Source organism: Protopterus annectens, chromosome 11.part0 (assembly GCF_019279795.1).
Source record: "Protopterus annectens isolate FY-2018-M chromosome 11.part0, PAN1.0, whole genome shotgun sequence".
In the NCBI taxonomy this organism is placed as follows: domain Eukaryota; kingdom Metazoa; phylum Chordata; order Ceratodontiformes; family Protopteridae; genus Protopterus; species Protopterus annectens.
The window spans coordinates 1,361,508,067-1,361,531,031 of record NC_056745.1 but is presented as its reverse complement, the minus strand read 5'-3'; positions in this window follow the sequence as shown (position 1 = coordinate 1,361,531,031).

Below are 22,965 nucleotides of genomic sequence, written 5' to 3'. Positions count from 1 at the left end.
CTCAAGCATAGTAGAAAAGCTAAATAAACTGAGAATAAACCCTTATGTTACCCACTGTATTGCTAGCTGTCTCAAAGATAGGACACAGGAAATCAAAACAGCAGAAGATTCCTCCACAAAGAATCCTGTCACCAGTGGATTCCCCCTGGGGGTCTGTGGTGTGGTCTCTCCTGTTTTGTATCTACTTCAATATCAAAAAAGAAGAGCCACATCATGGTCAAATAGGGCAGTGTAATGCACTGCCCCTCCACAGCAGCTATACCAATATACCACTACTTGAGTGTCTAGCCTCAATTACCACAAAGCACTATTGTGCACATACTTTATTTTTTTTTTACTTCTACTGTGATCATTTGGATTTCATTTAAAACTCTTATTTCAAATTTTACAGTAAGTACACCGAAAGCCATTTCCTAAAGAAAATGAAACAGTTTTACACTCAAAAGAGACCTAGCATGAGGAACAGTAAATAATTCTTCCCTAGAAGGTCACATTTATTGAAAATGCATCCGGCAATCCATTAAGCAACAAAGTGTGCTGGGACTCATAGTCAAACAGCATATAGTAAAGCACTAATTAGCACCAATGGGAAGGATGTAGGAATTCAAAAGATTAATGTGTAACACATTTGCTAACAGTTTGGGACAGCCCACCAGTTGCAAGTGCCCCTTTTCAGGGGCAGCCTATGAGTACTGTCTGGTGAAGTGGTCAGAGTCACACAGTAGATGAAGACTGAAATGAAGACTCTGCACTGGAGAAGCAGCTTGTAGCCTTACTCATTTGCGCTAAATACCAGAAATTGTTGTAGCTCAAAGCAATGCATTGTAAACCATATGTGCCTGCAAAAATCAAGGTTAATTAAAAATGCATTCACACTTAAAATTTTAACATTAAGCTCAAAGACTTCATAGGTTCATAGGTTCATAGGTAGGTACTAGGCTATCGGCCCTAGGGCCCATACAAGCCTAGCCAAAAAATGTATGTCCAGTTTATTAACTGCTGTCCAGTTTATTAACAGCCAGATAATAACCATACTGTCAAGTCAACTAAACAAGGAAATCAAGGATCGTCCCCAATATATGTGGCTCATATGATGTTGTTCCTATTTGCTACAATCAGTTTCTTCCTTCCTTTACACCATAACTACTGTGAGTTGCAGAAACCAAGTATTTATACACACACAAACATCAATTTCAATCACTTGCATGACCATACCTGTCTTAGGTATCTGCTGTGGAACAAGTGAATGAATATATTCATAAATGATGGGACAGAAACGCATTGCATATCCCCTGTGCCTTATTAACTTCTTCAGACAAAGACCCAAAAATTAGGAATATATTTTTATGTTTTTCTTATGTACTTGGAAAGTTGCTTGTATAAAAAGCTTTAATTCAGTAAGCATTTTCTGAAGGGTACAAAGTCCTGTAAACTCACACCTCCATTATTTAATGACTATTAGAGAGTAATAGTAATCCACTGTAAATGTCCGTTCCACTTCTGTGAATACATCCCAGCCAGTTGTCCAGTTCTAAATCTATCTATAATATGCCATCTGAGTTTGCTGTAATATTGCATGAGTTTGCAAAATTGGTCCATTTACAATATTCCATCTGAATTTGTAGAATCCCCTTTGGAGGGTCTGGAATACAAAGCCATCTGAATTTGGAACACTCACACACACACACACACACACACACACACACACACACACACACACACACACACACACACACACCTAGGGAAAATTTAGAGTGTCCAATCCATGTACATCATGTCTTGGGAATATAGGAAGAAACTGGAACACCTGGAGGAAACACACATGAACAAAGGGAGGACATGCAGACTCCACACAGAAGGCACCCCAGTCAAGAATTGAACTGGAAGACAAATTGCTGTGAGGTGCCAATGCTAACCTCTGCACCACTGTGCCCCCCCACCACCACACACACATACATACACACACAATGATGGATACAAATTTCACCATAGCAAAGTGATGGTACAGTTACAAGAAAAGTGTGTTTTTTTTAATTGTTGAAGTTTAAATAAAATCAGAGTACAAGCAGCAACCTGGATAAGTTTCTTACAATAATTAATTAATTAATTAATTAATTACTTAATTAATTAATTAATTTGACATTTGTTTCCCGGGAAAGTCTAATGTGTTACAAGCCCATTTTTAGCGGAGGTCCAGGGAGGAAACCTCCACAGTACAATTTAAACAGAATTACATATCAACATTAGTTACAAAAACTAAGACAACCACACAGGAGTACAATATGTGGATACAATAAAAGAAGAAAATAAGCAAATTTAAAGCAAGCAATAAAGATGGACATGCATTATATAGACAAGAGCTCCTTATATGCTGTATGTTACATAATGCATGAAAAATATATTACAGAATAAGTGATACTTTGTAAAACCTTATTGTAAAAATGTACACAGCCCTATTGTTCTTTTTGACTCTTCTGCCTATCCCTCAGCTTGCACTTTCTGTCCTTTGCTCACACTAACATTCAGATTATCTATTTCTGTGTTTGCAATGTGACAAAATGAAATAACTGTGTTTGCCATACAAGCACAATTGGACATGTAATCACACACACCTGCAAAAGCAAAACCATTCTCCTCAAAAACTTTCTAATATAAACCTCTCTGTTGTAAATCCATGTGCAGCTGTGCAATTCTATGTCAAAGTCCTGTCTGTCTCTGCTGTAATGCTATGTCAAGTCCTGTACACCCCTACAATTCCTGCTTCGCATTTTCCACTCAGTTGACATCTGTGTGTGTGCTTAATGTGCTAACATCTTCCTCTTGTGTGCATATGTTCTGGGTCAAAGTGGAAATACTCTCTCCTTCACTTCTGTGTTTTTGAATTAGAGCATTTTTTTTAATCTGATGTGTACTGAAATGGAGCATGCCCTTCCTTCTGTGCTGGGAACAACTATCTCTCTCTCTTATGCTTTTGAAATGGAACATGTTTTTAAGGTGATGTGGCCTGAGATGGTGACGTTTATACATTTTTTTAAAGCCAGCATCAGGCCACCCAGCCAGCACTGGGCCCTAGGCAACTGCATAGGTTGTCTTGTGCTGGATGTGCCTCTAGGTAAAAACCAATACCACATGGCTCTGGCTGACCGAGTTTGCAGTTGACTGCAAGCTAGGAGCAATGATTGAATCCCCAAATGACTTAGCCATCCTGCAGGAAGATTTGTCCCAAATAAATAACATGTGCCAAAATCATGGACTGAAGCTAAATGCCAGAAAATGCATTACTGCATCCTTTGGGAAGTCATCTACACTGAGGAATTACCACATTGACAATATTGATTGTTGATCCAGTTGTGTGGGATTAGGGAACTTATATAGACAGTGACCTACAGTAACTTTCAACAAACATGTGCCCATTGTTGTAAGAAGGTCCTTCTATATTGCACAGTTTATAAACAAATGGAATGTGTCTAAATCTAGAGATGTCACTGTCCCCCTTTACTCAACCCTCATTAGGCCAGTCATTGAGTATAATTCCATCTTTGGCCTGTATCTGTCCAGACATATACAACAACTGGAACACCCACAGAGATGCCTTACTTAAAAAGGACACAAGGCCTAAATCAAGACTATGTCCTATCTGGACTGACTCAAAGACCTGCAAATATACATGGTATCCTCCAGACTGCTAAGAGGTGACCTATGTCTGCCATTCACAGCATCCTCCAAACCAATACTGATGGATTTTCTGCACGTCAGCGCCTTGTGCAGTAAATCCATCAGTGATTAGTGCTTTGATCTACACATTAGCAAGTCAAATCGAATAAAAACTACTTGGTCTAGGGATCTAAACCTCTTCTGGAACAGGAACAGAGCAGTTTAGAGGGAGAGATATATCTCATAGATGGGACTGCTGCTCTGAAACACACTTCCATCCACATTAAAAAAAAAAAAAAAAATTCAACCGCCTCCATATTCAAGCACAACCTGGATCTATGGATAGGAAACAGAAAACTTCCCCAGGACTGCCCCCTGTACAACCAATGGACAGAAGCAGTGCCTAAACACATGAGTGCAATCTAAGCAAATATAAAGCAAGAAATAAAGTTGGACGTATTATATAGACAAGAGTCTATATAATGATCCAAGTTATTCTCTTTTGGTAGTATATAATTGTTGACTGTAGGATGGGTAAAGCCAATCTAACACCAAATGGGACAGGTTATTTTGAGGACCAAAAAGGAAACTGGCTAGGCTTAAAATGACCTGCAAGGGCAGTTAGTCTAGTATTTATAAGTTAACCTATGAAGGGCCTGAGATGGGTGGTAGGAAGCACCAGTGGGAATTATGACATCACAGCGAAAGCTAAAGTAGCTCCAATTGCAGAGAAGGTCAAAGGGAATGGATTACTGTGGTTTAAGCACATATGTGGAAGGCAGATGATTTGTGATGAAGACTTGGGAGAGACAGAAAGAAAGCAGGAGGAATTGAGGATGCCCTGCAAATGAACAGATGGATTACATGAAAGAGGGACTTTGATAGTCAGGCATGACTGTCAAAGAAGGCTGCGATTTTGTTTCCATGTCTGTCATAGTGATCCAGTTGTTCTAAATATAAAATAGTGCTTCCTATAGGTAGCATTTCATCTCCTGTGCATGTGTACTTTCTGGCATTCTCAGTAACTTTTACTTTTGCCATTATTGGCATAACATAGTTATTTGCTTCCTAAATCATGATTAAGGGCACCGGTTTGCAGGCTGCTTGATTTTATTTGCATTATGAGATACTCCTGGTTTGTTACAGCAGATGTTTTCCTGAATCTTGAACTGTCAACATCCGTTCAGGAAAATCTTGTTGTTCTGCACACTTTCTGAAAATGGTTTATAGATATGTCCCAGAAAAATGCCTTTTGTTGCTTAAATTGATTTTTCAAGGTTATGCTGAAATTTCACAATCAGTGCCCTGCCCAGAAAGGCGCTGTTTAGAATTAACTGACTTTAAAAAAAAAAAAAAAACTTTGTGTCTTATGCTAAGCATATCACTGTTTTAAAAGTCTCAAGCTCAAAATTTTGTTCAGGCATTATCTGTATATTGTGCACAGTCTGCAAGTCACATCTTTCAAGCATCTTTAAAGATAAATTACTGCAAGGACTAGCCTACTAAAAACCTTAGTTTTTGCTCTTAAATGTACACTTCTTAGTCAATATGCAGTGTACACTGAGACAAACTGTACAGATTTATAATAAAAATGACAGTAACCATTTTCTCTTAAAAGCAGAAAATTATATTCTAAATTTGTGGTTTGGAAAGGTCAAGTTCCTCATCTTCAAAGCTACATATGGTTAAAGAATGAAAATCAGAGTATACGACCGTTTTCTTTTTTGTGAAATAATGTTATTTTTTTTTTTTGCAAAATTTCACATACATGATTTGCCAGGTCCTAAAATAAATTAATGTCAGGTTGTGGGTTTCCCCTTACTTATGATAGTCCTCTGTACATGCAATGAAAAAAGGTTTGTGGGCTTATGGATGAAGCAAACAGACCTGCTATGGACATGCATGTTTCTGCTTTTTTATTGACCTCATCAGCACAGGATAAGTGGATTATTTGGCTATATTTTAGAACCACAGAGGTTTTAATCCCAGCTGCGCATGTGCATATATATCTATATCTATCTATATCTATCTAGCTAGCTCTCTCTTTCTCTCTCTCTCTCTCTCTATCTATATATATATATGTATGGATATATAGACTACAGGGAAAATTGGGACTTTTGAGCAACAAAGCTGCTGGCTGAGAATTGTAAAAACTCAGGAAAAGGAACTATGCACTGTAGACAAACTCAGCTGAGGCTTCAGAGTAATTAAGCAACTATACTTGTTTATAAATCAAAACTTCTTTATTGAAAAACAAATAGATGAGTGCTTTCTCCCTTAAATGAGCTTTGTCAGATCTAAATCCAGTTTAAATGACATACAGTATTTATCTTCTTTAACAGAGATCATTGTTAATTAATTTGAGTTGGAGACATAAATATATGTCATAGGCTGATCATCCAAGCTACCATAGGATAAGTCTCATCCTTCATACCTGTTCTGTATACCTATTGCTAATGGTAGCTAATAGGTTATAGCTTATGTGCTGTATTCATAGGTTCATAGGTTCATACTAGGCTATCTGCCCTAGGGCATTTACAAGCCTAGCCAGAGTGTGTATGGCTTTTGCCACCCATTTTAAATTAATTTTGCTATGCCCTTTTTCGAGGTTAGTATACTGTGCCTCTGTCTAACAGTGACACAGAAGTGATACCCGGGGTAAACCTATGATCTCCCATCCACTCATCAAGATTCCTCTTGAAGAGAGTCAATGAGGGACTCTGCCTAACCTGGACTGGGATTTTATTCCAGAGTGAAGGGAGCCTCTGGGTTATGAATCTGTCCCTCCAGCATGTTCTATTTATTTCAGTGCTGAGGTTTAAGTCCCTCGAGCGTAGCTCGATGGGATTTGGATTTTCTGAGGTGCAGCATGTCCATTAATTCCGGGTTGGACATGGCTTTATAAGTCAGGCACAGATCGCCTCTGAGCAGGCGGTATGCCACTGAGTAGAGCTGGAGTTTCTTTAACCGGGCAGCATACGGCATCTGTTTGAGCCCCTTGATCCTCTTGGTGAGGTACTTTTGGGGTCTTTCCAGTTGCTGCAGGTGTCTGGTAAGGTACATCCCAAAAGGGGCATTGTACTCAATTATGGGCCTGATGAGGGATGAGTAAAGAGGCACAATGACCTCCCCTGATCTAGATGTGAATCCCTTCATGGTTTGGTGGGCTATATAAAATGTTTTTCTAACCACTTTGGCCATGTGGTTGTCAAATGAGAGATTGCTATCAACTTGGGTCCCCAAGTCCCTAATTACTTCTTCTGTACTTAATGGATTACCACCTATGTGGTAATTTGTGGGCACTTTGTTTTTGCCAAAGGGGATGACTATACACTTTTTGGCATTTAGCTTGAGGCCATGGCTCTGGCACCAGTTGTCTGTTTCTATGAGGCCCTTTTGGAGGATGCTTGTGTCGGCTGGAGAGTCTATTATGGCGCCCAGTTTGCAGTCATCTGCGAACTTGGTCAGCCACAGTCCTTCCATGTTGGCCTGTACCTCTGAGAAATATATACCGAACAAGAGGGGTCCCAAGACTGAGCCTTGTGGGACGCCACTTGTAACTGGTTTGGAGTCTGACATGGCTCCAGCTATTCTAACCATGTGGGTTCTGTCCTTGAGCCAGTTTGCAACCCATCTAGTGACATAGGGGTTTATATTTAAGCTGGTGAGCTTATCTATAATGCCCGAGTGGGGTATTGTATCAAAGGCTTTTGCGAGGTCCAGGTAGGCTGTGTGGACCACCTTCCCCTTGTCAATGGCCTTGGTGATTGTTTCAAAGAAATCGACCAGGTTTAAGAGGCAGGATCTGCCCTTAACAAAGCTGAACTGGGTAGGATCCAGTGTCTGTAGGTCCCCAATATCTTTATTTATAAGGTCCATGATGATCCTTTCCATAGCTTTGCAGACCAAGCTAGTGAGACTTATGGGGTGATAGTTTCCAGGATCCGTTGAGGCACCACCTTTGTGGAGAGGGACCACTGTTGCTGTATGCCACTCTTTGGGTACATATCCTGTAGTAAGGCTGAGATTGAACAGTAGTTTTAGGTTTGGGTTTAGCTCTTCTTGGAGTTCATGTAGGATGCAGCCCGGGACACCGTCTGGTCCCATTGATGCTGTGTTTCTTGCTTTGGAGAGGGCAGCTCTTACCTGAGCATCTGAGATGTCAGAGGAGCAGCACTCTGCTGGGATAGATATTAGCCCTTTGGGGGGTGGGGAGTTTGCGCTGAACCTGTCAGCTAGGATGTTGGCAATGTCTGTGGGTTCGGTGTATTTTTTGTCATTTTGGACTAATTCTGAGCATATCTGGGAATTCCCACCCAGGTTCCTAACATAACTAAAGAAAGCCTTGTGATTATCCTTAGTGTCCTGTGCAATTTTTCTCTCGAAGCTGGCCTTAGACGATTTTATGAGTGCCCGTAGTTTTTTGCTAATACTGATCAGAGATGCCTTTCCTTTTTGGGATTTTGCTCTGTCATGTAGTAGCTTCCTCCTTCTATTGTATAGTTTGTTTATGGCTGGGGTCCACCAGACAGGACGTCTGCCTTTGGAGGATTGGGTCTTGGTTTTATTTGGGATTGCATGATCCATGCATTCCTGAAGGTGCTCATAGAATGCGTTTATAAAGGATTTTGTGGTCTGGGCAGATTATCCACAGGCCGGGGCTTTGAAGGATTCCACCTCGGTTTTGAGGAGTGTGAAATTTGCTTTAGAGAAGTTTTTCACTGTGGTTTTCTGGGCATGGGGTGGGGTCGGGATGTGAATATCCAGTGAGATTAGTTTATGGTCTGATCTTACCAGTGAGGGATACACTTCTGGTCTGGAGCATAGAGTCCCCATGTTGGTGATGATCAGGTCCAGTATGTTTTCCCTTCTTGTGGGAGTGGTAACAAGTTGTTCCATAGCATTTGAGTTTATAAATTCTAGGAACCTTTGGGCTAGGGTGTTGGAGCTAGAGTAATGCTCCCAGTCTATGGTTGGGTAGTTGAAGTCACCAAATATAATGGTGTTTGGAGAGACCTTCATATTTTCCAGTGTTCTCAGGAAGGCTGAGTGGGGTTCCTGGGTTTGGGAGGGTGGTCTGTAGCAGGCTATAAATTGGAAGGCAGTTTTACCCACTGTTAGTTGCACATGGATAGTCTCTGATGCTTCGTGCTGTGCCACCAACCAGGAGGTGTGGGTATCTTTGATGAATATTGATACTCCCCCTCCTTTTGTGGTTCGGTCCAAGTTTTGGGGCCGAAAAGCAGCATGGTATGAGGTATAACCTGGTAGTGCTGGGGTGCTCTTGAGAGCCTTGAACCAGGTTTCTGTTACTGCACAGATATCGATGTTCTCCATGCTAAGGAGAGTTTCGAGTGCGTGCATCTTGAGGTTTAGACTTCTGGCGTTGAGTAGCATTACTCTTAGTTTCTTATCCCTTGTGATACCTATGGAGGTGGATTTGTCTTTTGAGCCTTGCCTAAAAAAGGCACTATGGATGTAGCAAGAGCCTTTGCCAATATCTGAAAGCCCAGGGGTGACAGGTGCAAGCCGTCCCTAGCGAAGCATCGTGGCTTGTCGAGCATGTCATCCCAGGCTGACAGGCATTGGATCCCCTTTGAATGACACCAATACTTAAGCCAATTGTTGAAATTGATAATCTTGTCTTCATACTGTGGCATCATTCTTGGTGAGGGTAAGATGCTACTCAAGGTCAGGGTCATACCGGCCTGGGCTACATGCTCAGAGAGCTCCTCTATGTCTCTTTTCATGTAGTCCAGGGAGGTACGTCTCAGGTCATTCACACCAGCATGGACAATGACTGAGTCATATTTGTACTTGCCTTGGAGTGACCTGAGTGCTTGTGTTATGTGGCGGATCCTAGTGCCCGACAGGCAGCTCACCATGACCTTCTCCTTGTTCAGCCTGGTGAGCAGGACGTCAGTGTGCCTGATGATAGAGTCACCTATTACAAGTGTATCAGGTGTGTTGTTTAGCCTTAAGGGCTGTGACTGTTCGGCACACTGGCTTTGTGAGCCATGTGTTGCACGTGTTTTGTTTTGGGGTAGCGGTTGCTTGGGTGTCTGCTTTGGAGGTCTCTGCTGCTTAGGCAGATTTTTATTTAGAGCCTCCAAGTATGTTTTTGTGTGTTTATGTGTTTGGTTTGCTGTCGTGGTAGGTCTATGTGAGACTGGAATTGTAGTGAGTGTGGTTTCCTTCTCCTCCTGACTGGTTACGCCAGTACTGAGTTGAGAGAGCTTAGCCTCGAGTTTGGCTATATGGTTGCATCTCTCACATGTGCTGGAATTTGTTGGGAGGAGGAGAGGGTTGTCTGTGTACATTAGGCAGTTGTAACATTGCCTCAAGATTCCCAGGTTCACCAGCTGGACCGGAGAGGAGATTGACAACTGACCTTTGGACATGCTAGAATAGTATTGGGAATTCCTTTATAATTGGAAAAAAGGGCCAATGGGGAACAAGTTACTCAAGGGGAGTTTGTGAGGGTGTAGTGCTTTTAATTTTTTAGTGCTGACTTGTATAATTACTTTAGTGAGCAAGTGCGAGGCTTTACCGTAGGAATAGGGTGTTTATTATGAGAACTAGATCAGTTCCAAGGGAAAAAGTGAAGAGCAGACTTTGTGGAGCCGAGAATGGCTCAAACCCAAATAAGCGGTGCTGCTCGATGCCGCGCTATGCACAAAATCACGCAAAGCCACGCTACAGCGGGTTTTATACAGGCGGACTTGAAAGAGCTAGAAATTGGCCCAAAACAGCCAACAGACTACCAGATTCCTGTGCTGGGAACACTCCTCCAGGGACAGATAGGCTGCTCCAAGCTCCCCACTGCCACTGGTGAACAAAGAAGCCTCCCTCTATCCAAGAAAGGAAATGGCAACACAGGAACTTTCCAAAAGTCCAGAATACAGCAAAGCCTGTATTTGGACTACTCTAGGTCAGGAAAGATGGGAAACAAGGATAACTTTTTTTTTTCTTTTTTGCAACAAACAGCAGGAAATTGCAATAAATATGTAACACAGGCTAGTGCACTTGAGTGTGTAGCCTCAACAAGTAAATGCAACAAACAGGACAAACTTTAAAAGTGCAGGTGCAAAAACAACTTTAGACAGTTTAAAACAGTTCAAGAAGCAGAAATATTTGCAGTTTAGCTAGATCGGACAGTCGCCCAGGTTGTAGCAGGAAAAAACACTTTTATCAGGTTAGCAGTTGCTCTTTTAGCCTCTCTCCTGCTAGCACCACTCTGCAGGACCACGAGGAGCTTGGCTGAGTAGTAACAAGCGCAAAAACCTCGCCAAAGCGGGTTTTATACAGGGGGATTTGAAAGAGCTAGAAATTGGCCCAAAATGGCCAATATACTACCAGATTCTTGTGCTGGGAACACTCCTCCAGGGATAGATAGGCTGCTCTAAGCTCCCCACTGCCACTGGTGAACAAAGAAGCCTACCTTAATCCAAGAAAGGAAATGGCAACACAGGAACTTTCCAAAAGTCCAGAATACAGCAAAGCCTGTGTTTGGACTACTCTAGGTTAGAGTACACAGTACAGTATTCCTGTGCTTAAGTGATACAAATACTTTATATAAATCTTGTCCCTGATGACATATATCTATTAGTACATCATTGTATCTGTGATGTGATAAGTAGATACTATTTGCCATGTTCAGATGAGGCAACAAGTATTAAAAAAATGATGGGCAAACAGTCAAAGTAAAATCCTAAAGTATTGTACCTTATTAATCATAACTGCATCTAGTCAGGACAATCTGGCTGAACCTTTGACTGGAAGCACCTACCTTGTATCCTTTATGTCAGGAGGATACCACTCTTTCCATGACAGAATTAATTCTACTTTCTAGTGATGTATCAATTATAAGTGTGTTCAGATAGAAAAGAAAGGGAGCTGTTTGTGCTAGGTCTAAGATAAACTGCAGCATTCGATAACAGTGAACCAAACAGGGTTAAATGAGGAAAGAGATAACTGACTTCTATTTCAGTTTGTTCACATCTAAATGCTGTCAAAACAGGTACATTATATGAGGTTGTTAGTAACATATATCTCAAGTCCTAGTTGCCACAGTAACAATCCCCATAAAACAGCAAAGTGTACCTCCTCCCATGGGAATCAGTAAGCCTCCAGTAACTGTGTCTTCTACCAGTGCCTATGTATGTATGTGTATATATATATATATATATATATATATATATATATATATATATATATAGTGTGTGTGTGTGTGTGTGTGTGTGAATATGTATATATAGATAGATACAAACACAAACACACACGTGTGTGTGTGTGTGTGTGTGTGTGTGTGTGTGTGTGTGTGTGTGTTAGTGTATGTATATCTATCTATAACTTTATATACCGTTATATGAATTTATATATATATATATATATATATATATATATATATATATATATATATATATATATATATATATATGGGTCACTGTTGTATTATCGAAAACACAATCCATCGAATTGTGTTTCCGATAATACACTTTAGTGAAAGTGCATATTGTCGACTATGCACTTTCGCTAAAGAAATCAACATAAAAAAAAAAAAAAACATAAAAAAAAATAATATTAAACAGTGTTATGCAGGCGGGCAAGCCACCCTGCTCCCCTCGCAACCCCTCCTACTTTATTATTCTCACTCTGAGATTGCACTACAGTGGGGAAAAGGGAATATTCCCTTATCTCCACTGTACCACGATGTCAGCGATAGCTTCGTTAGTTGTAAATCAACACTATACATTGATTTACAACTAATGGTGCATGCAAACTGCATGCTTTCTTTAATTTCCCACTCCCCATTTAGCAAAAGTGCATTTTCAATAAAATGCACTTTCACTAAATTGTGTCCGCCGAAACACGGTTTTGATAAACCGTATTTCGACATTGTGACATTGACCCATATATATATATATATATATATATATATATATATATATATATATATATATATATATATATATATATATATATATATGGGACTAGGACTATTCACTGAAAGCACATTTCACTGAAACTCAAATGACTGTGCACAAATCACTGAAAGCACAATTCACTGAAAACACAATTCACTGAAACACATTTCACTGAAAATTATATATGGCCTTTTCCCCACTGTAGTGCGACCCTGGAGTTGGAATATATAGTAAGGGGGGTGTGGGGAGCATAGCCCCCCACATAGTTTGGATATATATTAAGTTTAAAAAGAGTAATTTATTGAAATTGTAAGTATCCATGTGTATAGTTCAAAGTATTTAAAATAGGTGGGGTGCTACACCCCCCTCACCCCCCAATGCAGCGGGCGATGCCCCCCACTCCCCCCTTACTATACATTCTAACTCCAGGGTCACACTACAGTGGGGGAAAGGCCATATATAACTTTCAGTGAAATGTGTTTCAGTGAACTGTGTTTTCAGTGAATTGAGCTTTCAGTGAATTGTGCACAGTCAATGTGTTTCAGTGAAATGTGCTTTCAGTTAATAGTCCTAGACCCATATATATATATATATATATATATATATATATATATATATATATATATATATATATATATATATATATATATATATATATATATATATAGATATATATATATATATATATATATATATATATATATAGATAGATATATATGTATATATATATATATATATATATATATATATATATATACATATACAAATACATAACAGATAGCAGACAGTATATCCTAAAGGGGAGTTAAATAGGAGGCAGCAGTCTGTAATACAGGCAGTTTAACTTGTTTGTTGAGCAGATCTTTGCACAAAACATACATCTAATAAGTTCATGTAGGCATTGCTTATTAGACTCTGAAAGCATGAAAATTAAGCATATGAGCTTCAAATGTTTGTTTATACAGACAACATTGTATTTGCAGTATCAGAGTTTTAAATTTAAATTTAACTTCTATTTCAGTTCACCTACCATCAGGTTTCCTAAAAGGACCAACATTTTGGGCTAAATTCCTCCCATTCCTATAGCAAAACTCGATGCATACCCCAGTATTGTTCTGTATATCACCTGATATTGTTTGTATTAAAATCAAAAGTAAGTAAAAACCTTAAGGGCTGTGTGTCCACCCCCTTACCATAATTTTGTCTAATAGTAATGGTTTTCTAAATTCATTCAACTTCTTCAGTTGCAAAACATTTAATCCAAATAAAGATCTTCCATAATCGATAATAGGTCTTGTTAAACAGATGTTTATTAACACCTGACTATCTCTGCTTGAAAAACATTGAAGGACATTCCTCTCAAGTCCATAACATTTCCTAATAATGTCTGTCCCATTAACTTCTAAGTTAAGATTTGTATCTGATACCTAGCTCTCTCAATACCTCAGAAGAAACACAAATCTGATTTCCAGGGCTTAAGGATATTAATTATTATTATACTCAGAATGTAAAATGGTACGTTTCCATTGTTAAATCTCAAAGCTTTGGTTGTTATCCATTCATATAGGTTATCCAAGTAAGATTGCAACATATACCTATCACTAGTATTAGTTACTGCCCAATCTATCTTAATATTATCAGTGAACTTACTTAAATATACAGAGTTAGATTCTGGACCTTCTGACATCGCTAGACCAAGTAATAGTGACAACAAGACTGAGCCCTAAGGCACTCTCCTGGTCATCTATCTATACTTGGAGTAAGAATTTTTAATTCTCACTCTGTAGGTTCTACCTAGGAGTCATTTGGGGGTCTATATGACATCATAGAATCTCACTTCAGTGAATGGCTCTTCGTCAAACAACTAATCACTGAAGGCACTAATCTGCGAACAAACTTTTCAGCGCAAAGTTTCTTAGGGCAAACCGATGGTAGTCCACCCTAGTGACCGTAAACAAAACCATAAAATGTAACACCAATGCTGATGTGGGGCTATGCCCACACCTGTCAATGTGGGACGCTCTGCCTGCCATACCCCCCCCAACTAAATATACCAACTCCAAGGTTGCACTACAGTGGAAAAAAGGGCAAATTCCAGATGGTGGCCAACTGTCAGTTTGCCCAGGAAACATTTTACTGAAAAGTTTGATCAGTGATTAGTTGGTTTGATGATTAGTTGTTCAATGAAGAGCCTTTTACGGAAGTGAGATTTGACGATGTGATATAGAACCCATGTGGATATCCATTTAGCTACATATACCGTTATCAATTCTCATTAAAGTCCTTATAACTGTTTCATAGGCATGGAGTCAAAAGCCTTAACCAAATCCAAAAACACAACATCAGTGACTAGAGAGTTATCCAATGAGCTAACAATCTGCTCATAAAAATCTTATCAGATTAGTGACACATGATCTCCCTGGCAGGAATCCATGTTGATATATATCAGAACTAAAATCTAGAACTTGCTTATAGGAAAGCCACAGTGTCCTCTCAAAGCTCTAACATAATCTGCAAGTCAAATTAATAGGTCAGTAGTTGTCTACCAAGTATATCCTGTTTTACTTTTCAAAATGGGAGCTATTATAGCTTCCTACCACAGTTCAGGAACAAATGCTTCCTTGAATGATTTTTGGAACAATTAAGTTAAACATGTATTCAACTTTGTAGATATTATTTTTAAATATATTCATTAAGACCATCCGGTTCTGCTGTTGAATTCTGATTTATTGTAGGTAAGGCTTGTTGTACCATTTTCTCATTTGTACTGTGAGAAGTGCCTTTAACTAGTATAAATAAATCATTTCACAAGATCCCTTGGGAGTAATTACTAAACAAACCTTCTGCAAACAAGTTCACTAACACATTTGTGTCCATGATTGTTTAAGACCCATCTTTTAACAGTATACTGAAAGACATCATTTAGGCTATAATGTCTTAAGTGTTTTTATTTAACCTTTACTATTATCCTTCAGATTAGCTGTTAAATATACCTCATAATTAGATCTTACTCTTTTAATAATCATGAGGTATATTTTTCTGAATTTATTGTAATTGTTCCTATTTGAAACTGAAGGAGAATTTTTATATCTTCTACACAAGATTATCTTTTCCTTCTTAGTTTAGATAACTTCACACTCCACCAAGAATGTCTATCACCCTTACAGGGTGTTTTCACTCCAACTGGGACATGACAATCTATCATATTATTAACAAAATTGTAAAAAATATTCTAGTTCGCACTTATATCTTTATTTTCAAAACTTTCAGCAAACCAGTTCCAAGTTTCAATAGCCTCCTTCATCGGCTCAAAGTCCAATTGATACATTTTTTCACTAGTTCATAATGCTTAATTGACTTGGGATGTGTGAAAATAACCTTAAAGCTTACACTTAAATGGTCAGAACGTCCCAACTCAGGACCTATTTTACAGCCATGCAGATTTAATCTCTTAGAGATCCAAACAACATCTAATAAGTTGGTTCCTCTAGTTGTCTCATTCATTATTTGAGTATAATCATGTGTTAAACTTTCTGTTATCAAATAGTTTAATGCCCTTGATGATGCAGCAAGAACTAGGCCATCTACATTAGAAACATTTAGGTCCCCAACAATGAAATCCACCTTATCCAGAAAACTCTTTCTAATAAGATAAAAAATTGCTTATCTAGCTCCTTTGAAATACTAGGAGATTGGTAAAATATTACTATATTCATTTTAGTTCCACTGGCATCAATACTCACAATGAGAGGTTACAAACAACATGAATAATACCAGGGATATCTGTGTTCTCAGCGTAAAATCCTTACCTTTACTTCTAGGGAGCATTTCTGTTAAATTCATTTTTGTTTTGCAGTATGTAAAAGCCTTCACATGTACTGAACAGAATGGAATTAAAGTACTGTCCACAGAATCGCTGAAGAGGTGGCTCTATATACTGACCAGAAGGCAGGAGTATGAATTCTGTCTACTAAACAAAACTTATTTGTTTGATGACTGTTGGGAAATCTCCAGGTATTCTTAAGAAGAACAACATGAGGGTTTCTTGAGCATTTATGTTCCATTGCTTGGAATTTAAACATTTATATTTTGTTTAAGTCTGTATAAAGTATTGGCAATCATTGACAGTGACAGGCAGCATTAGGCCAGCCTTTCTTTCAGTCATGCACACAAGCCATGTGCACATGCATGCACACATGATCACACACACGCAGACACATGAAATTACTCTTTTTTGCATAAGACTACGAGTTCAGTGAGATATCAGCTCCAGACAAACTGGTAGATTTGCAGTTATTTCACTTTCTAAATTCTTCTGGATCTATGTGAACCTAATCGCTTTTAAACATATCCTAGTCAAATGCCAGTTATGCCTGGTATCATAGTGTGAGATCTTTGTACATTGTATATTATTTGAGTTAGAAACTCAGCATTAACTACAAATTTAGAAAAAACTGTTAAAAAATAAAAGCAAAGCATTATGTGACATGTTATGGCTATGCAGAAGCAATATTTGCAACATCTTCCAAGCAGCTTGAGCTTTTCAATATGTTTTTCCTTCTTTTTCTATCTCTCTATCCTCTACAGAGATGAAACAGGTCACTTCAGATTGATGTGTTGTAAACCCCCAGCCTGCCATATTTTCAAGACTCATGTTTACTTTTTATCCCAGGGATTGCCGGATTAAGAATTATTTTCTTTTCTGTTTTTGAAAGCAGCAGGCTAGGTTCAAGAACAAGTTTCATAGATGTGTATTATATAACCACATATCAGTATATATACCATATGTAACCATGCCATATGTAACCCTTTATTTCAATTGCATTCATATAGGACCTTTTGGTTTATCTGTGTCTTATATGGTGAAAAAGGTTAAGGGAGTTTATAAGAGACTGCAGTAAACTTTAAGGATGGTAAATCTAAAAAACAAACAATCAAACAAGGAAAAAAACAAAAAAAACAAAACAAAACAAAAGAAAATGTTCATTTGCTAAGAAATTATGTTTTTTCAGCTGGTCATTTGTGGAACAAACTGGAGTCAGAATTGAAAAGAGTCTACTACAGGTGCTTGTGTGCTAGTAGCTTGCAAAACACACACACACACACACACACACACACACACACACACACACACACACACACACACACACACACACTGACACTTGCCCCAAAAAATGCAAGTGCTTGCACTCCCACTAGCGTGATCTCTCATTCCTGCATAGCCGTGCCAACACCCAAACCTATACACTATATAACCTTACCAGAACCTAAACCCTAAGCCTACAATTCCCACCCAATTCCCAAACCAACCCTTCTTTCACCAACCTTAAATCTCCACTCTCCCTCCCTAACCCAAACATTTTTCATAGCTTCCTAAACCTAAAACTACAACCCTCCCTCCCTAAAACTAAATTCTCCAATCACTCCCTAACCTTAAAACTACCTTCATACTCCTTAATCCTAAAACTCCAAGTCCCCTCCTGAAATCTACATTCCCTAATCCCTACCTAACCCTAAAACTATCTTCCCTAATCCTAAACTCCTCTCCCACTACCTAAATTCAAACCCCACCTGCTGCTTCTTCCCCACAGCTACTTACTTGAACTCTAAAATCCCTAGTTGCTACCCAAGTCTAAAACTTCACCCCTCCTCAGTAATGCTAAAATCACTCCCTAATCCTAAACCCCATCTCTTACTCCCTCCCCACAGCTTCTTACCTGAACTAATATTCAAGTTTGAGTGTGAGTACTGCCCTCTTCCCATGGCTGCTTACTCAAACTCACATTTGAGCACAAGCAGCAACCTACTTGAGCTATAAGACACTTGAGGCACTGGCTTCCAAAGAAGGGCTTTTGAGTACTTGGTACTCGATCACTTGTAATAGAAGCATGGAAAATCATGGACAAACCTTCCCGACCTTCTGCATTTTAATACTGCATACTTTACTGGAATATGACTTCTGTGTCTTCTTCACTGACATTCTTAAAAAGCATTATAAATCAATGAACTCTTCTCAGATGTCTTGTGAACAGATACAAATATGCTTAGCCTCCATCCACCACTTGGGGTACTAGATATGCATTTTGTTGTAACTATTAATGCAAGGCACAATGGGAAAAAAAGCGTACTAAGTCACTGGATGAAAAGTAGAATATGCAGCCCAAAACTACCCAGATCTAGAGCTTGCTGGCTAGAGAGCACACGTTTATTTTTAATGAAATATCTCAAGGTTCAAAGGTAAATCATGTGCCCAAAACTTGCTTATTCGCAGTGGTGAATTCACAGATTACCAATATTCTTGCTTAGTAAAATCTGGATAGGTTTATGAATATAAAATAAATCACAAGATGAATCAAAAACAGCCTGAAATGTAGCCTGTGTGATGAAATTGTTGAACTTTTAGGACAAGTTAAGCTGTGTGACAGAATTACTTCTTGTTGCTGAGATACAAAAAAGCAAAACTGTTCCTTTGTACTTGAGCAATTGCTTTTTTCCACTGTCAACTATCTGTATCAATTGAATATTCAAAGGTTTTCTGAAAATAAATTTAAATAGATAAAGATATATAAAATTTTGATAACTGACAAATGCTAATAAAACAAAATAGCAAGTGCTTATTTTCATGATTTACTTGTCATGTGGGAAAAGTACTGAACATGACAGCTGTCATCTGATCTCTCACCTTACAGCACGTAGCAGATAATTAATGTCAGCAAACTGCACTTAACCAAACTGAACTTTTATTGTAGACTTTTGACAATGAACTAAAAAAGTTTCCTGAAATGCGTTTGTTTAGACAAACTGGACCAGAATATGTTTTTTTTTGTGTGTGTGTGTGTGTGTGTGTGTGTGTGTGTGTGTGTGTGTGTGTGTGTGTGTGTGTGTGCTCACACGCGCATGCTCACATTTGTATGTTTGTGTGCATATGTACATGTGAACAAAACATACACACACATAAACACACACACACACTATATATATATATATATATATATATATATATATATATATATATATATATATATATATATATCTTTATTTTTTGACATTTGATTTTCAGGAAAGTCTGATTGGGTAAGGTCAATTTTCGGCACAGGTCTGGGAGAGAAAAGCTCCAACATATTATGAAACTTTTTAAGAATAATAATTTTACAGTCTAAAAATAATACAAAAACAAATGCAGTTTAAATAGTTATACTAGATTATACACACTATGAAAACATTAGTTAAGAATAAATACAAGTTATATGACAATAATAGTTACATAAATTGCAGCCAGTTTATAAAGAAATTAAAGGTAAATTAGTATAAAGAAGTGTGGCGAGGAGATAAGTAGTAGCAGGTGTAATTTTAGTTACGTTGATGAGAATGTTTTTGGCTCTATAAAGCATCTCTAGTTTTTGCTGAGTTTTTCTTATACAGTTTTGTATATGCGGGTCATCCACCATCATCACTAATAATCTGCCATGAGAAGAGACTTCAATGGTTGTTTTATCAAGAGAGAGGACTTTACATGTTATTTTTTCATGGGAGAGAGGTTTGAGTTCAGCATCAGTAGTGAGTTACAGTTTTGGTTGCTGTTAAAGCTTCCTGGGTAATTTCTTGGAGGTGTGCCATGTTGTCAGATGTGCAGATGTATGTGGAGTCATCTGCATACTGTATTATGGAGGCCAGTTGTGTGGATGTGCGGAGGGCAGTGGTGATAGTGTTAAAGAAGGGGATCAAGGATAGATCCTTGTGGAACACCAGTGACGGTGGAGTGCCATTTTACTGACTGGTACATTTTGAACCATAAAAGGGTGGGTTAAGAGAGACCTAATGAGGACATTTGAAGTAGAAGTTTGCTGTGACAACTGTGTTGTAGGCTTTAGACAAGTCTAGAAATAATCTGGAGACTACTTTGCCTTTATCTCTAGCTTTATTGACAGTATCTATATAGGTTAGAAATGCAGTGTTAACACTATGGGAAGGACGTAAACCATGTTGAGTGGGGGATAGGAGTTCTTCCTGCAAGTGATAGCTTAGCAATTATTATGAATACATTTTTCAATGATTTTGGAGAGGGGGGATATGGTTGCTATTGGTCAAAAGTTAGTAATGTCTGTTGAATTTCCTCCTTTGTGCAAAGGGATAATGAGTGACTTTTTCCAGAGAATGGGAACATGGAATTCCTGGACTGGCCTGTTTATAAGGACTGATATTAATTTTTTTTTTTTTTTAAAAATGGATATTTATGGATATTAACAGAAAACATTTCATAGTATAAAACCATATATTGTACCATACCCAGAAAATCCAGACCATTCTGTAAAGCAGTCAATTTACACTTTTTTTCAGGAAAAAAAATAAAAATGAAATAGATCCTAAACATGGTTCAGGTAAAAAACTGTGGTAATTTGCATACCTCTCAACCTCTTAGTACAAGAAATCAGATTTTACATATTGCTGTTATAAACTTAGAAAGTTGATAGAACAATAAGATTTGAATTAGCATGCACATTCCAAAGGATATGAAGTCTGAAACTCAAATGTAGGTTATTATATAGTGACTTAAATCCTCAGAGGTTTGCCAGAAAACAAATTTTATGAGGAATAGACCAAAAATATGTGGCAAAAATCTGGACATTCTTCAAAAATCTGGACAGCTGAGAGGTATGTAAAATAATAAACATCCACGAGTGCTATATAACGAACTACTCCCTGAAACTGAAAAAAAAAATATTTTCCATCATATCCTGATATACTGCATCTTGGTTGGATGGAGTAAGTAATCAATAGTAGCATGCTCCTAAGTAGCTTTCCTCAGGGAAAGACAAGTCTGTCTTTAACATTCTAGCCTGTTTATTGAATAAATCTAATGTTGCTGAAGAGTGTCTTTTTCAGGCCCCCTTAACATCCCAACTTTTTCAGAAAAAGCAAAATAAATATTGTAGTTGCAGCATGGCTGACTGTTATAGAATACAAAACAGACAGTAGTGTCATGGGTGGGCTGCTGGACCATGGGGGAGTTGGCAGCTAAAACTGATAATTTAACAACTTTGGCGGTGAACGTTATCAATGATGTAGCTGCTATCAAGACTCAGTCTTCACTGTACCAGTGGCAGCTAGAAACACGTGTGGCTCATAAACAACCTTTCTTTCGCTGGCAGTTAACATGTAGGCAGGAAAATCTGGTTACATCTTTAAATTTAAACCTGGCTGAAGCTCTGGTGATTCAGAGAGAGTGCATAAGGCACTGTATCTCCCAGGTTCTACAGATTCCTCACCATGGTTATGTTTAAGTTAATGGATTATCGATACAGGGAGCACATCATACAGTCAGCCGTGCAAGAGAGACATTTCCAGTTAGGTGGCCACAAGGTACAACTCTTTCAAGGCTTTGTGTCTGCAACAGCGTGAGGCCTGTATTATAAAAGTAACTTGTCCTCTTTCTTCAAATACAATGCAGTTTTGGTGGTCAAACATAATGACCAAAATCACAGCTTCATCTCATAGGAGTGCGCCCTTAATTCTCTGTACAAAAACATTTGAATGCTTTGATTTTAACAACATTTCTAGGAGAACTACATGACTAGACTCAGGAGTTCTCCATGTATTAGCGATCCAAAAGAATTTTTAGACCGAAGAAATTTGTTGCAGTAGCTAACTTAGCTCCTTCTCTAAACATACAGCCTTACAACAGCAGAATTCTTGGAAGTTCATGAGACAAAGAGTGAATCAAGGCCCGAGAAAGCCAAACTGAGGCTGCTCTTCTCAGGCAGTGTGACAAGCTCAAACAAATTTAAAGTCTTAACTGCATTAGATGATGCTGTGGACATGGACACCTAGCCATCTGTGAAACTGAACTGTCTGAAGGGAGTGAAGCATAGGAACATGGAAAGAAAGAAGAACACTTCACCACTGGTGGTGTCTGCAGAGAGCATTGAAAAATCTTATGTGACCTGTTGCACAAAAGAAAAACAGGTAGCCAATGAAAGGGTGTAAAGTCACAGAAAAAAACTGAAAGCATTTTATTTTTACACAGGGTTATGTTAATGATAAGGAGGGTATGTTCTGCTGCAGTTAAGCTGTGAACAGTTTTCTTTGCTTGATGTGTTTTCAATAGGGTCTGAGTGTGGTGTTGCTACCTCTCAAAGTGCTAATTATGCACTGTCAGTGGTTTCACAGACTTGTAGTTAGTGCTTGGCAACACACGCCCAAAATGATATGAGGTTTAGAAACGTTCATTCTTTTAGTTTCTCAATGTGGCTCACTGCCATTAAGTGTACAAGATTTTGATTCATCAAACAAGTGTACAGCAGTCAAACCTTGTTTAAAATGCATAAAGTAGACAGAATTTTTGTATGTGCAAACATATTGTGGTCTACACTAATATGGGAGAGGG